Source organism: Malaclemys terrapin, chromosome 16 (assembly GCF_027887155.1).
Source record: "Malaclemys terrapin pileata isolate rMalTer1 chromosome 16, rMalTer1.hap1, whole genome shotgun sequence".
Classification (NCBI taxonomy): domain Eukaryota; kingdom Metazoa; phylum Chordata; order Testudines; family Emydidae; genus Malaclemys; species Malaclemys terrapin.
This window is the reverse complement of record NC_071520.1, coordinates 12,065,055-12,080,243: the sequence shown is the minus strand read 5'-3', so window position 1 is coordinate 12,080,243 and position 15,189 is coordinate 12,065,055. Positions and strand designations below refer to the sequence as shown.

The 15,189-nt window shown below is 48.0% G+C and overlaps 1 protein-coding gene across 3 annotated transcripts in view; it reads right to left on the bottom strand.

The window, feature by feature from the left end:
• LOC128824709 (sodium/glucose cotransporter 1-like) overlaps window positions 1-11,083 on the bottom strand; it is a 72,783-nt gene extending 61,700 nt beyond the window's left edge. For 2 of the 3 annotated variants that reach the window (XM_054006529.1, XM_054006530.1), the window contains exon 1: window positions 11,001-11,083. The gene's annotated coding sequence lies outside the window, so the exon portion shown is untranslated. The remainder of the gene's footprint in view (window positions 1-11,000) is intronic. The other variant, XM_054006531.1, reaches the window with a different exon arrangement.
• Between the last annotated feature and the right edge of the window lie 4,106 nt (window positions 11,084-15,189).

The window sequence follows — 15,189 nt, the reverse complement described above, 5'->3', positions numbered from 1 at the left end:
AACCAAACAAAATGACCTGATGCAAAAGAGAACTCAGATGTGGGGCAGGTTGTGACTCAGAGTTTCTAAATCAGTCAGAAACACACCATTAAAAGGGAAGTTTCCTCTGGAGATTCCTGTGATCATCTCTGATTGAGCAGGAGGTGGGTATCACAGCCATTATCAGAGGAGTGCAGGAAATGTAGGCAACAGGCACAGGCATGGGGGGGCGGGTGCCATAGGCTGTGGGAGGCTGTGCCTCCCCAAACAGCCAGGCATGGCCCTGCCCACACTCCGCCCCTAGCCCCACCACCTGCTTCACGCTCTGCGTGCAGCTCCAGTCCCCCAGTGCTGGCTCCAGCTGCACCACCCACCATCCTGGCTCTCCCGGGCTGGGGGAGGGCTGCGGCCGCATGCCACCCACCCTCCCGGCACTGATGGCTAGCCTCCCCCAGCCAGCAGTTCACACCCCGCCCATGGGCACAGGTACAAGAATTTCAGGGCTCTGGGGATATTTGAAAAAATGTTGTCTCTACCTCTACTTTGCCCCACGCAATCACAATTCATTTACAGTTCAGTAGACTGCCTGACAAAAAATGATTGCCTCATGGCATTTATTTTAAACTGTACATACAAAGCACAATGGGCTTGATTGTGATCTTATACTGGTTATACATCATTGACTAGTGGAATTACTCCAGATTTTCAGTAGTACTTGGAATCCTTTCCAAGGTATAATTGTTCTATGACAGTTAGCCTTTTTTCCAGTAATTAGTAGCTAAACAGGAGAGAGTGTCTATATCTAAAAGATCATCAGAAAGAACCATTAATCTGAAATTATAGCGTAAAAGAAGAACTCCATCTTTCTCATCTATACACTGCAATGTAATTTAAGCACCTACAAATTTACAAGATGCTGTCCCCCAATATTTTAGGCATCTCTTCTTCAGTAGAGACTTCAGTTTGTTCTATAAACAGGTTGTGAAATTACTAGTTTTAAATCCAATAGGGAAAAAATAATCCTAAAAGCTGGTGAGCACCCACAATTCTACAACATTTTGTAAACACAACCTCTCTTGTTGTCTGCTCCAGAGAAAGGTCTTATTTACTAACCCTACTTACTAGGCAACAGATTGTCTAAGGTAGGATGTAGCTGGCCTTTCATACAAAGGCTGATGCAAATGGATTCCCATGTGTCCTTGTAACATGAATTGTTTCATTTTCACTCATTCTTAATTCATGAATTGAATTCCAGTTTCAGCTCCTGTAGCCACAACAAACTCTGACAAAAGGAAATAGGAGGTTCTTGGGCCTGATTCTCCACTGCCTTGCCCATTGAGTTGTCATCCACCCCTGTGCAAACTGTGACTAAAGAAACTGTAAGATGCTACTATTGGTATAAATCACTGTAGACTTCTGCTTTACACCCACTCCACACACTTTGGCCAGGTCTAGATGACTCCACAACATGCAAAGACAGGAGAGACTCACACTGCTGTATTGGTTTGGTTCTGCTTTCTCCTTATCAGGTACAGATGTAACTGAGACACTCATTAGAGTGTCAGGAAAAGACTGGCTGTGATAATCACAATACTTGTGCCTCCATATCCTCCAGAACCTGCAGTTCATATGGAATCCCACAGAGGCATCGTACTCAGCAGAATGTCAGCACTGCACAGCCTTTCACACACACAGCACAGACAAAGTCAGCCTGTGGAATTCACTGCTGCGGGTGATCTGACACTCAAGTACTCTAGCTGCTTTAAAAAAAAAATCTGGCCAACAACAACGTTTGTATTTATGCATGCAAAGATAGGAGCAAATAAAATTCATGCTGCAAAGTGGGAGCTTCTCAGCAGAGGGCAGGAAAGAGACTTCCACCCCACACTCCTGAGCAGGGCATTCACAATTGTTAGTCTCTAAGGAGCCACAAGTACTCCTGTTCTTCTTTTTACAATTAGCTAGGTCCATTACTGGACATTTTCATCTTCCTGAAATACCAGCTCCAAAACTAGGCTCTACTGTAAGGGTGGGCAAACTTTTTGGCCCGAGGGCCACATCGGGGTTGCGCAACTGTATGGAGGGCCAGGTAGGGAAGCCTGTGCCTCTCCAAACAGCCTGGCCCCTGCCCCCTATCCACCCCCTCCCACTTCCTGCTCCCTGACTGCCCCCCTCAGAACTCCCAACCCATCCAACCCCTCCTGTTCCTTGTCCCCTAACCACCCCCTCCCAGGACCCCCACCCAACCCACTGCTCCCTGTACCCTGATTGCCCCGACCCCTATCCACATCCCCACCCTCTGACAGGCCCCCCGGGACTCCCACTCCAAACCCTCCCTGTTCCCCATCCCCTGACAGCCCTCCCAGAACCTCTGCCCCCTCCTCCCTGACTGCCCCCCAGGACTCCCTGCTCCCTTTCCCAACGCCCCTGCTCCCCACCCCCTTACCAGCAGCAGGAGCTTGCAGCCACGACACCTGGCCAGAGCCAACTGCGCTCCCCCCGCTGTCCAGCGGGAGCGGTGGACCAGAGCGTGGTGGTGTGGCTTTGGAGGAAGGGGAACAGCGGGGGAGGGGCCGGGGACTAGGCTCCCTGGCCGGGAGCTCAGGGGCCAGGCAGGACGTGGCCCGCAGGCCGTAGTTTGCCCACGTGTGCTCTACTGGAAGCAGGACACCAGACTTGAGTGACCAGTAATTGGATTCACTATGGAAAATCCTACATTCCTTCTTATGGGCCCATTTCGACTCCCTTTAAGTCAAAGAGACTTTCCATTTATTTTAATGGAAGTGGGATCATTCTCTATAGACTGTATACAGCAGTGGTTCTCAAAGCCAGTCCACCGCTTGTTCAGGGAAAGCCCCTGGCGGGCCGGGCCAGTTTGTTTACCTGCCGCATCCGTAGGTTCGGCCGATCACGGCTCCCACTGGCCACAGTTCGCCGCTCCAGGCCTGGGACCGGCTTAGAGAACCACTGGTATACAGCATAACATGCAGAACTGGGTAAGAGTCCTGAGTCCAGCCTATGCTGACTGCTTCTCTCTGGACTCAGTTTGGTGGATGCTAATCCATCATGGAGATGACACACTCAGGGTTAGATTAACTCTAGCCTTGCATAGGCAGGGAAGAGGGTACAAAAAACCCTGTGCCTCTGTTTACAAGTAGCGATAATGGATTTTTTGCCTATAACTGTAGAGACAGAAATTCTGCATCCTACATCTAGGAGGCAAGCTGCCAGCATGCTTGTCTTCTGAAGGGGAGGGAGGGAGCACAGCCAACCTGGCTTTTAAATGCTTGGAGAGAGATTTTTGGGTGAGAACCTTTATGAGTAGCTACCTAATTCACAGCCATGAAAAACACATCAAAGTCTTTTGTGTGCTTTTCCCTTTACTATACCGATTTCACAGGAGAGACCAGAGTTTCTCAAACTGGAGGTCCTGATGCAAACGGGTGTTGCAGGGGGATTACAAGGTTATTTGGGGGGAGGGAGGGGGTCATGGTATTACCATCCTTATTTCTATGCTGCCTTCAGAGCTGAGCGGCCAGAGTTGTTGCTTGAGAACTTGCTGGGGCTTTTCTTGAACCAGAAGATGTTTCTTTAAATTCTGAAAAGGTCCTAAGGCCTGGTTTCATTTAAGTCAAAGACAAAACTCCATGGATGTCACTGGTGCCATATCAGGCTAGTGATCATACGCCCTGGCACCATCATCTGCAGTGCTTCAGTGCCCTTCTTCAGTGCCTCATATTTCTGTTTAATAACAAAGGCAGTTTCTGAAAAGCTGAGAGGAGATCAGGAGTCTACAGAGCAACATTCAGAGAACTCTAGCCACTGGTAAGCTTTGGAACTTGCTTTTAACATTAAGTCTGCACCTGTATTTATTTTTAATGTACACAGTCCTAAAAATATAGATATACAGTGTGGAGCATTAACATTGTATAAATTATTAAAGGTATTTCTTTTTTGTATGTTTCTGAAATGAATGCTGATGAAAGGAGCTGAACTGACAATTCTGAAGAGCAAAGTCCTCTATTCCACTCCAGTATGGGCAGCACCAACAGACCTCAGTCTGCTTCGTGAATTTGCCTCAACCCTGCCTTGGAGGGGACCAACCTTAATGGCCAGAGGGGGGTTTAGTTTCCACCTCCTTACGTCCATGGCATCTCTGGTGAGACTGTTAATGAGGGAACCCACTGGCATGATGGTGATTTTAATAATGATAGATGAAGACTGGTGGTTGTTTTAGGGCTACAGACACCTACACCTGTCTATCAGAACTTTGAACTGCGACTACCCAATTATCTCACCTATAGTTTATAAACCATTAATCATCCATCAGATGGCAATGACTTCGAGTCACTATCAACATAGACTGCATCTGACCATATAAAGTTAAAAGGCAGAAGATTCTGTATCCTATACTTTTGGGTCACCCAGTTCCCTGTTTCTGTTACATATTCCAGAGAATCTTTTGTTTCATGTGCATTCTAATGCATCATCCTGTCCTACCATAAGACCACTACAACACTTCAATAGAATAATAGGGAAGAGGGAGCCTCCCTACTTTTTTGTTCATTACAAGAAAAATCAAATGGTTAATCCATCAACATGAACCCATCAGCATCTCAGCATTCTGGCCAGAAGATATAGGAACTATACGGACACTCTAAAGAAATATACCTGACAATAGTGCAAAAAGGGACTAAACTTACACGTACCAAGATGGAGAAAGTAGTAAATAAGCTTTGTACTAAATGGGGCTGAAGGTGAGGAGGTAAGGCTGAAAAAGCCACGAAGTTTTGTCATGTCCCTGGGAATAAGTAATTTAAGTAAGGGCAGATAAATGTTGAAAAGACAGTTTAGTGGACTCTAAACTCCATAGCACAGCATACAAAAAGGACAAGAAGTGTTGGAACACAGGCCTGGTCTACACTATGACTTTAATTCGGATTTAGCAGCGTTAAATCGAATTAACCCTGCACCCGTCCACACAACGAAGCCATTTATTTCGAAATAAAGGGCTCCTTAAATCGATTTCTGTACTCCACCCCGACGAGCGGATATTGTCATCTCGAATTAGGGTTAGTGTGGCCGCAATTCAATGGTATTGGCCTCCGGGAGCTGTCCCACGGTGCACCATTGTGACCGCTCTGGACAGCAATCTGAACTCGGATGCACTGGCCAGGTAGACAGGAAAAGCCCTGCGAACATTTGAATTTCATTTCCTGTTTGCCCAGCGTGGAGAGCACAGGTGACCACAGATAGCTCAGCTCATCAGCACAGGTAACCATGCAGGCCGATAATCGAAAAAGAGCACCAGCATGGACCATACGGGAGGTACTGGATCTGATCGCTATATGGGGAGAGGATTCAGTGCTAGCAGAACTTCGTTCGAAAAGACGAAATGACAAAACTTTTGAAAAAATCTCCAAGGGCATGATGGAGAGAGGCCACAATAGGGACTCAGATCAGTGCCGCGTGAAAGTCAAGGAGCTCAGACAAGCCTATCAAAAAACAAAGGAGGCAAACGGTCGCTCCGGGTCAGAACCGTGGACATGCCGCTTCTACGCCGAGCTGCATGCAGTTCTAGAGGGGGCCGCCACCACTACCCCACCTCTGACCGTGGATTCCGAGGCGGGGATAATCTCATCAGCTACACCTGAGGATTCTGCGTACGGGGAAAAGGAGGAGGAGGAGGACGAGCTTGCGGAGAGCACCCAGCACTCCGTTCTCCCCAACAGCCAGGATCTTTTTCTCAGCCTGACTGAAGTACCCTCCCAAGCCAATATCCAAGACCATGACCCCATGGAAGGGACCTCAGGTGAGTTTACCTTTTAAAATATAAAACTTGTTTTAAAAGCAAGCGTTTTTAATGATTACTTTGCCCTGAGGACTTGGGAGTCTGTTAACGTGTCTGGGGATGGAGCGGAAATCCTCCAGTGACATCTCCATGAAGCTCTCCTGGAGGTACTCCAAAAGCCTTGCCACAAGGTTTCTGGGCAGTGCAACCTTATTCCGTCCTCCATGGTAGGACACTTGACCACGCCATGCTTGCAGCAAGTAATCTGGTATCATTGCATTACAAAGCCTGGCAGCGTATGGTCCCAGTGTTTGCTGGCATTCAAGCAACATCCGTTCTTTATCTCGCTGTGTAATCCTCAGGAGAGTGATATCGCTCATTGTAACCTGGTTGAAATACGGGAATTTAATTAAGGGGACAGAGGGTGGCCGTTCCTACTGGGCTATTTGCCTGTGGCTGAAAAGAAATCCTTCCCTGCAGTTAGCCAAGCGCGGGGGGGCGGGGAGGCAGGAATTGGCCCTGAGCTTTTGGCGTTTGGCTAGCAGGGATCTTCCCCATTACCAGCCACGCGGTGGGGGGAGGGATAAAGCGATCATTCCAGAGAATTGGATGGTGGGGGGGTTAGTTTGTTTTCTGCTGCTGAAGGTTAACAGGAAAACCGCAGTAGTCAACGGGCTTTGCTTGGTATGTGGGAAAGGAGGGCGCAGAAGCCGAAAGACAATGGCTTACCATGGCCGCATGCAAGATGAATTCTGTTGTCTGGACCTGCGTCTGTGATCTCTAACACCAAAGCCACAGGCACTCAATATTAAGATGGAAAATGCGACCTTGTACTGAAATCACATGTGCTATGTAATGTGAATAGTGTTGTTCACCAAGAAAGAGTATAAGCATTGTTCTGTAAAATGTATCATTTTAAAAACTTCTCTCCTTTTTTTCAACCATCCCTCCAGCAGCTGCAAATTTTTCAAGCCTCCCTCCTCCGTCCCGAAGGCTATCTCAGATAAGGCGGCGGAGAAAGAGGATGCAAGATGAGATGTTCACGGAAATAATGGAATGCACCCGCAATGAAAGAGCTCATTTGAATGAGTGGAAGGACATGGTGTCTAAATTTAGGAAAGATGCCAGTGAACATGAGGTCATGAGGGACGCTCGAGATGAGAGGTGGCAGGCTGCAACGCTGGGGCTGCTGCGTGATCAAATGGACATGCTCCGGCGTCTGGTGGAGCTTCAGGAACGGCAGCAGGATAACAGACTGCCACTGCAGACACTGTATAACCTCCCTCCCCACTCTCCCAGACGTGTAAGAACACGGGGGGGGGGAGGCTCCGTGCACCCTCCCACTCCACCCCAGTGGACAGCCCAACCAAAAGGCTGTCATTATATTGAATTTTTTCAGTGGCCTTTTACTTCCCTCCTACCCTCCTCCCAAACCTCACCCAGATTACCTTGTCAGTTCTCTCCCTATGTTTATAATCAATTAATAAAGAATACATTATTTTTAAATGATAGTGACTTTATTTCCTTTGAAAGCAAGCTGGGGGAAGGGGGAGGGTGGGTTCCTTACAGAGAATGAGTCAATAAAGGGGGCAGGTTTTCATGAAGGAGAAACAAACAGAAATTTTACACTGTAGCCTGGCCAGTCATGAAACTGGTTTTCAAAGCTTCTCTGATGCACAGCACTTCCTGGTGTGCTCTTCTAATTGCCCTGGTGTCTGGCTGTGTGTAATCAGCAGCCAGGCGATTTGCCTCAGCCTCCCAGCCCGCCATAAAGGTCTCCCCCTTACTTTCACAGAAATTGTGGAGCACACTGTAAGCAGAAATAACAATGGGGATATTGGTTTGGCTGAGGTCTGAGCGAGTCAGTAACGATCGCCAGCGACCTTTTAAACAGACAAATGCACATTCTACCACCATTCTGCACTTGCTCAGCTTGTAGTTGAACAGCTCCTGACTCCTGTCCAGGCTGCCTGTATATGGCTTCATGAGCCATGGCATTAAGGGGTAGGCTGGGTCCCCAAGAATAACTATTGGAATTTCAACATCCCCAACGGTTACTTTCTGGTCCGGGAAGTAAGTTCCTTGCTGCAGCCGTTTAAACAGATTAGTGTTCCTGAAGACGCAAGCGTCATGAACCCTTCCCAGCCAGCCCACATTGATGTTGGTGAAACGTCCCTTGTGATCCACCAGGGCTTGCAGCACCATTGAAAAGTACCCCTTGCGGTTTATGTACTGGGTACCCTGGTGCTCCGGTGCCAAGATAGGGATATGGGTTCCATCTATTGCCCCACCACAGTTAGGGAATCCCATTGCAGCAAAGCCATCCACTATGACCTGCACATTTCCCAGAGTCACTACCTTTCATAGCAGCACCTCAGTGATTGCTTTGGCTACTTGCATCACAGCAACCCCCACAGTAGATTTGCCCACTCCAAATTGATTCCCAACTGACCGGTAGCTGTCTGGCGTTGCAAGCTTCCACAGGGCTATCACCACTCGCTTCTCAACTGTGAGGGCTGCTCTCATCTTGGTATTCTGGCGCTTCAGGTCAGAGGAAAGCAAATCACAAAGTTCCAAGAAAGTGCCCTTACGCATGCAAAAGTTTCGCAGCCACTGGGAATCGTCCCACACCTGCAACACTATGCGGTCCCACCAGTCTGTGCTTGTTTCCCGGGCCCAGAATCGGCATTCCACGGCTATAACCTGCCCCATTAACAGCATGATCTCCAAAGCACCGGGTCCCGCGGTTTGATAGAATTCCATGTCCATATCCTCATCCCTCTCGCTGCCGCACTGCCGTAGCCTACTCCTCGCCGCCTGGTTTTGCAGGTTCTGGTTCATCATAAACTGCACGATAACGCGCAAGGTGTTTACAATGTTCATGACTGCTGTCTTGAGCTGAGAGGGCTCCATGCTTGCCGTGGTATGACGTCTGCACTATTCACCCAGGAAAAAGGTGCGAAACGTTGTCTGCCGTTGCTTCCCTGGAGAGGGGGGAGGATATACCCAGAACCACCCGCGACAATGTTTTTGACCCCATCAGGCATTGGGATCTCAACCCAGAATTCCAATGGGTGGAGGAGACTGCGGGAACTATGGGATAGCTACCCACAGTGCAGTGTTCCAGAAATCGATGCTAGCCCCGGTACATGGACGCACACCACCGAATTAATGTGCTTAGTGTGGCCGCATACATTCGACTTTATACAATCCGTTTCCAAAATTCGAATGATATAAATTCGGATTAATCCCGTAGACATACCCATAGAGTCTTTCATGCAAGGTACTGGATAATTAGATCATTTACACACTCATACTGTAGTTCAAACGGTGTCATCTGATAGAACAAGGTAAGAGTGCTGCCATATGCCCGGTAGAAACCTGAATAGCAATTACAGGCAGTATTTACACAGTACCCAAAGTTAACTGAAGCTGCTGGGAGTTGTGCCCCAATTCTGTGCTCAGCAGGAGCTCTGCGGAGCTAACCTGCGGCACTGCTAATCAGGGAGCAGGAGTTCATTGGAATAAAGCCTAGTTTCTGCTTTCTGGGCTTGATTTTCACTAGAAAATTAAGTCACGCTTAAGGACTTATTAACATACCTGAAGTTAAATATGACTTAACAGTCAGCGTAGACCAGGATCTGAAACCCAACGGCCATGTCGGCAGGCTGTGGGTAAACCTTACTGAAACCAGTTACCTTTGACCAGCTGACAAAACTACATCTGACTTGTCCCCATCTACACTGACTGCAAAGTTATGTGCTACATCACAGCAGTTAAAGCAACTACTCAAGTTCATGTTCTAAGATGACCTGATTTTCTAGTGAAGACAAGCCCCCCTGAGTTAATTCATGGTGGGTTCTTGACTAGTTTTGATCATTCCTGACTTGTGGAGAGGGCAGGCTCTTGCTGACTCCCACTGATGTTGTATAAATGAACACATTTTCTGAACGACTTATGCTGAACACAAACCCAGGTTATATCTTCTCCCCTCAGCCCCACCTCACTCCCCCCATATATCCCAGAACTAATACTACATCAGTGGTTTTCAACCCTTTTTCATTTGCGGAACCCTAAAATTTTTCAAATGGAGGTGTAGACCGCTGTGGAAATCTTAGACATAGTCTGTGGACCCCAAGGGTCCGTGGACCCCAGGTTGAAAACCACTGCTCTAAATAGTACTTTTAAAAATTAAATTAAATTAAATTAATGGAGATATCCTATCTCCTAGAACTGGAAGGGACCTTGAAAGGTCATTGAGTCTAGCCCCTGCCTTCACTAGCAGGACCAAGTACTGATTTTGCCCTGGATCCCTAGGTGGCCCCCTCAAGGATTGAACTCACAACCCTGGGTTTAGCAGGCCAATGCTCAAACCACTGAGCTATCCCTCCCCCCTCCTGCCAAAAGAGGATGCATCTGTTTGGGGAGTGGGAAGGTTGTTAGGCTCCTTAACTCCTTAACTCGCCCCCAACCCCTCCCCTGCTGTCCCCCCTTGCCCGCAGTCTCAGCTTGCCGTGCCGCCAGCACTCTGGGTGGCGGGGCTGCAAGCTCCTGCTGGGCAGCGTGGCTGTGAGAGCCACCGGCCTGCCCCGGTAATCTAGACTGCGCGGCGGCATGGCTGGCTCCAGCCGGGCGGTGCAGTTGCCAGTCCTGGTGCTCTGAGTGACATGGTAAGGGGGTGGGGAGCAGGGGGGTTGGATAAGGGGCAAGGAGTTCCAGGGGGTAGTTGGGGACAGGGAGCAGTTGGATAGGCATGGGAGACCCGGGGGACCTGTCAGGGGGCAGGGGTGTGGATAGGGGTCAGGGCAGTCCGGGGACACGGGGGGTTGAATGGGGGTGAGGTTCCAGGGGGGCAGTTAGGGGCAGGGGGTCCCGGGAGGGGGCAGCCAGGGACAAGGAGCAGGGGGAGTTGGATGTGTCAGGGGTTCTGAGGGGAGCAGTCATGGGGCGGGAAGTGGGAGCAGGCTGATAGGGGGTGGGGGCCAGGCTGTTTGGGGAGGCACAGCCTTCCCTACCCGGCCCTCAATACAGTTTTGGAACCCTCAAGCCAAAAAGTTTACCCACCCCTGTTCTAGAACTTGGACTGATCTTCTCCTGGGTCCTTTTAATTCACCCTTCACTAGCTCCACTCAGGCTAGCAACATGTCTGTCATTAACAGAACTCATTGGAGTCTCTCCCCTGGTAGCCCAAAACAAACCAGTTTTAAACTGGGCCTAGCCCAGGTTTTACCTGGCTGCAACTCAGCCTTCTGCCTTCCACACTCCCTGCAGGAGCCTTTCTTCCTCTGTGCAGTTTCTTGAGCTTCCCCCCTTCATTGCAGCTTTCTGCTACTCTGAGAAGCAGCTAATCCAACCCCGGTGTGCCTCTTTAGTAATCAGGGTTGGCTAGCCGCAAGCCCTCCAGCCCTTAAGAGGCAAGTTACCGTGCTACAATGCTACTAGAAGAATTTGAACAGAATTGGCTAGATCCCCATGATTCAGTCCTCTATTACTTGATGATCAATAGTGTGTGCAGCCTGTCTTTCTGAGACACACATTGAACTCAAATGCATAGAACCATTTTAAAGAACCAGGAAAAAAGATTTACTGACCCAATGTTACATTATTTATCAATAATGTTAATAGCAATTTATTGGATTCACTGTCTGTTCCTTCTCAACCCTGGACATATTATATAGTGGACAATCAGCCAGAAACCCTGCAATTCGTAGCAGCAGAAACAGCCAAAGCAGGAATGGCTGTATGGAAGGAGGGGGTAAAATGGAACCAACTGGAACCACTCCTCCCCCCAGCATCCCTCAGGACCTAGAACTATGCAGGTTTCTCACACGCACACGCGCACACACACAAAGTCAAGTGATGTCTCCCTTCCCCCCATGATGTGGCCTTGGAAGGGGTGGGGGGAGAAATGCTGAGAGCAACCAGCCAGAGACTCCAGCTAGTAGGGGCAGATGCAGCCAAAGCAGGTACCTCAGGACATTCAGAAAACGTTCTACAGGTTTGACTGCAATTTCTCTGCCCTGTGCAAATTGGCTGCTTGCTCCAACATTTCCCTCCCAGTCTCTTCACCCAAACCTGCCCTGCTTACTCCCTCTCACCTCCTTCCCCTTCCTTTTTCTTTCCATTTAGCTTATCCCCCTCCTAGCTAAGCCCCCCACAAAAAATTGTGGAACTAGCGCGACGTTTGCTGCCATGCTATTGTTCACTCAGCTCATGTGTTATACCTCTTCTCCCACCCTGCGTGTCTTGTTAGATTGTCAACTCTTCAGGGCATGGACGTCTACTATTCTGTATTTGTACAGTGCGGCCCCAATCTTGCTTGGTGCCTAGGGACAGTTACCTCAAAAAAGGAGTGAACTGAGCGCCTTCCAGTTTTTCCAGGACTGCTACTTCAAATAAGGGACAATCCTGGGAAGGCTAGGACAAGTGGCAACCCTATCCCCATTACCAGGACATGTTGCTATGGTAACAGTATAGGAAGACAAAGCCCACCTGTTAAACTGAGGGGGGTATTAGCACAATATTCTGAACCAAGATTCCCTGGAGTACAGTGATGCTATCAAACCATCTGTATTGATGTTGTATCATCATGTCACACAACAAAGTCAATCTAATCACATACTTTCTCCTGAGTATCCTACAGAATATAGGAGGGGAAAATGTTCACAGATCTGAAGGGAAGATTTTGACATGTTGATTTTCTAGAAAATTCATCAAATTGCTATCAACCACTTCCAAATTTGTTTTTACTACCTGCAAGCAGATTGGATAAGGATTTAAAAACAAGCTCAAAATCAAAGCTTTGAGGATAGTTCCTGTAAGAATAAAATCAGTTGATAAGTGCTGAAGTTAAGGCATATCAACAATGGCAAGTAGCTGGATGCTATATTTTAAGGGACCAGGTTCAGTCAATAGCTTTACTAACACTGGGAGGAAAGGACAACATTCATAACAAATAGGTGATAGAATTAGTGACAGGAATCAGAGAATTTACTCAAAAAAATTGCTCTAACAGCCAATGCAACATATTTGAATTTTAGTAAAGCATTGATAGTGTCTCATGAAACTCTACTCTCAAAATTACTTAACAGTGGCTGGATAGGAACTCTGTCACAGACTCTGATCTGACATTAAGTTTTAATTCATTGTTATCCTTTGGTATTGTTTCTCTGGTCTCACTGGTGTTTACAGCTTGTTCCTATGTAGTATCATGTTACTGCCCTTTTGGTGCTGGCTTAGTACCTGTACGATGTGCAAACAGGAGAGGGATACCTCACAGTCTTTGGACAATTCCACCATTTCTGTTACCTGGGCTCATTTGAAGTGCTGCTGATAGATGCCAGACTACTCCTCCTGGTCTGCTAAAGAATAAAGCTACTTGGCAGTGCTTCCAGTGAGACAAGGGGTTTACATCACTTAGGCAGCGGTACCACACTTGAACTCAAACTTACACGAGCAAACAAATTAAAAACAATAACTATAAACTTTATAGAAGGATTTGATTGAAAAGAAATATATGATTAGTATACATATTAAATGACTAAAATTATTAGATATATTAATGCATTTTAATTACTAAAGGCTATGTCAGCAAGCATACTAGGTCATGTGACCACACACGCCCCCCAACTTTCTGAAACAAAAGCGTATCCCCTCTCAGTTCTGTCTGTTCCCCCACATACTCAGGTGGTGCACATGGAGACACATTGCCGGCCTGCAAAGAGATCCTGTTAGAAACAAACTTGATTATACTGGGAATTTGCAGATGCAATGTACCTTAATGGTGCAAGATTAAACCCTAACTACCTCACTATAATACAGGGTACTCACTTAGGCTCCTTTTTTTACCTGAGCAGTCAGGGGACTGATGCAAGCAAGCAGTTCTGCCGTGGGAATTGTTGGAGAGGGACTAATCGCCCAGTCCCTTCTGGAGTTGTGCTGACAGTCTTTAAAATTTGGAACAAAGAGTTCAGCTGCAAGCAGGTCAGGTCTCTTGATCTAAAATCCCAGATCCGGTGTGGTCTGCTACAGGGGAAGCAGGCTGCAGTCAGTGGTAGGAGAGACAGGCTGGTGAAAAGAGGAGCAGATTGTCCCCTCCTCGGGCTTTTCTGCAGGCTGAGGTTACCGACAAGCCAGTTGCTGGTCCTGGATGTGCTGTGCTGGTAGGCTGCAAGGAGACCTTCTTTTCCGTCTGCTCCCCAGTTGGTCTCTGCCCGTTGGAGGAAAAGCAGAGCCACTGATAGCCTTCCTCCTGCTTTCCCAGGCATCTGGGGCACAGCACAGAGCCAGACACTGCTTGCAGTCTTTCTGGCTTTCTTCTGCCCTCTAAGCTTCTGGGGTCTGCTGTCTTCCTTCCTCCCATTGGTTGAGGGAGGAGGGTCACAAGGGTGAGTGAGGGGGGCCATCTCCCCCTCACCTGCCCTCCTGCTCTGGAGAAAACAGCAGTGCAGGACTCTGCAGTGGACCCACTGGTACCAAGAGGTGGGTCTCTTCTCTTGGAGCATCCGCCCTTGCTCAGGGGGTACACACAAAATGAAATTGAGGTTGGAAAAATACAAATTATTGCATGGGGGGGAATATTTTTAATGGTGGGAAATAAAAAAAGACAATGCTAAGAGAGGCTCTGGTCTAGAGTGATGAGCCTTTTGAACCTACCCATATCAGAACATAGACAAAGAGATTATGTTCATACTTACAAAATGGGCAGTTTTAAAATACTAATAAGATTGTGCTGTCGCTTCTGTTTCCCAAAATGAGGCCAATTTTGTTGAGGGAACCAACTAGCCGCTTTTTATTGGCGCTGGACATTCACCTGGGATGCTCTTTTGATATAGCCAAACAAATGGATAAAGTATTGCCAACCTCAAAAGATCAAAAATCATGAGATTGGCCCAAAAAAATTGGTTAAAAAAAAACAAATATGTTTTCAGTTTGCCTCTTGGCCTCCCCTCTGTTCCTCTGCCACTGTGAGAGAGATATTTTCAGGTTGAAAAGTCAACCTTTAACACACACAAAAACACAGGCCTCTTCCTGGCTGCTCAGATGCACATTTCACTTACCCTCTCCTCATCCCTGAGATGGGGGACCTGCCATCCACTTCCTATTACTATCTTGACCGAGCAGCGACACTTCTCTGCCTCCTGCTGCCACAGGACTTTTGTACTTAGACCCCAACAGTGCCACTTCCCAATTCTCCTCCCTTCCCTGTCAGGGTCCCAGCACCAACACTTTCTGGACTCTGCCCCTGCAACTGCCCCAGGACCCTCTCTCTGCTACAGGGCTACACAAGAACACAGACAGGACAGGTCTGTCCCCCAAGCACTGTACACAGCTCTGCCCAGCCCTGAAAAATCACACAATCAGAGGAGCTTCTCGCAACATTGCGACAGCTCCTCGTGCGGGCTCCAAAATCCTGTGAC